This window comes from Triticum aestivum, chromosome 1B (assembly GCF_018294505.1).
Source record: "Triticum aestivum cultivar Chinese Spring chromosome 1B, IWGSC CS RefSeq v2.1, whole genome shotgun sequence".
NCBI classification, from domain to species: Eukaryota; Viridiplantae; Streptophyta; class Magnoliopsida; order Poales; family Poaceae; genus Triticum; species Triticum aestivum.
Window position 1 is genome coordinate 17,520,318 of NC_057795.1, and position 1,727 is coordinate 17,522,044.

Consider the following 1,727-nt stretch of genomic DNA (forward strand, 5'->3'; position numbering starts at 1 on the left):
CCTTCCACCAGCTCCCTCCTGACCAATCTGGAGCATCCATTCGATATCCAACGGCCCGTGGTAATTATTGTCAAAGTTTGACCATAAAATGAACTAATAAAATATAATCTCTATGGCAGAAAATATATTATGTGAATTCTCTTTTGAATGCAAATCTTCAATGATATACTTTTTGTATTATATAAATATTACATGTGACTGCGCTATATGGATGATTAACTTTTGATCCAAAATACTAGTAGTAGGTCTAATAAACCTTAACGAGGGAGTATGCAAGTAGCCGACATGATCTACACCGAGCTACACGTCCATCGACCCTTGAATCACGGGCACGTTGTCGTCTTCTTTATCAGCCCCACGTGTTGTCCATTACGAAATCAAGTGTGTCCAATTTAGGAGCCACGTCGTGTACCAGACGGCGCATGCACGCATGTGCCAGAGCATCTTCTCTGCATATGAGGCTAGTTAGCACAATGAAACAAGTAGTCGTGTTCCACGCCTGCATGTGTGACAGCATCTTATCTTCTCTCGTGCTTGTCTCATGCATGTGGGAGCATCCTATCCCATCTTCTCTTGTGATAGATCTTCCCTATAAATAGGCCAAAGTGTTATGCAAATACTCATATCAGTCAAGTTCAGAGTTAGCTCAAGGTCCATTTAGCTGGTGAGTAGTGTTGGGTATATATTCCATATTTCCATTTCCATATGCTTTCTGTCAATAAGTTTCTCTGTATCCATCGTCCTCATGCAGAGGCCGGGGTTATCCTCCTTTTCGAAAAAAGCTATATGACTAGCATTATGTTATTTTGATCTGTAGTCTGAACCAAAAAAGGAAGATGATTTGGTGAACTATTTGGGCCAACTGTTGTTGTCATTTGTAGTCTGAACTGAACTATTTTAATCAATTGTTTACAGCTCACGGAATCAAGGATGAGCTGCGCCGCCCCAAAAGCCCCCGCCGGAGAGGAGAAGAAGACGTCATGGCCGGAGGTAGTGGGAAAGTCCATCGAGGAGGCCAAGGAGATCATCCTTAAGGACATGCCTGACGCCGACATCGATGTCCTTCCTGCTGGCTCGGCGGCGACCCTCGACTTCAGGACCAACCGTGTCCGCATCATCGTCGACACTGTCTCGACCACCCCTTCCATTGGTTAGCAAGCTTTGTGAGCGAGAGACAAAATGGATGCACTTATGCATGCTGATGAATAAGTAGTTTCAGTAATCATGGATGAATAAATACACGCTGACCAATGGCGTGTGTCGATGTACTTATGGTTCAATGGACTTGACCAGTTATTTTTAATATATGAGATGTCGGCTTGTTGTTCATGTGTTTAATAAAATGCTCATGAAATATGCATACTGTGGGCATGTTGCTGGATTATTTCAACAACTTAGACCTGATGGTGTCATTAGAATGAAATATGCTAATCACACCTTAATCTACTTAGAGAAGAACTTGAGCCCCATGAGATATCTTAAATGGATTCTTTCGTGCTTTGGACAAACTTCTGAGATGAGAATTTGTTTTAGTGTGACCCCGTGCCTATCAACATTATTGTTGATGAGGCTTAACCTTTTCCTCAAACCCTTTGCCGACAAATAAGAAACATGACCCCGTGCCTATCAACATTATTGCTGATGAAAGAACTAGATTTTTCAGAAGATTTATGGATAGAGGATGCTGTTTTAGGTGACAAGCTAGTACTCCATGTTATACGATTTAT

At 42.0% G+C, this 1,727-nt stretch overlaps 1 long non-coding RNA gene across 1 annotated transcript; it reads left to right on the top strand.

Annotated features, from left to right (window-relative positions):
• Nucleotides 1–517: 517 nt before the first annotated feature.
• Nucleotides 518–1,329, top strand: LOC123084875 (uncharacterized). The gene is made up of 2 exons (XR_006439441.1): nt 518–664; nt 916–1,329. It is a non-coding gene; the product is annotated as an uncharacterized lncRNA (long non-coding RNA).
• Nucleotides 1,330–1,727: the final 398 nt, after the last annotated feature.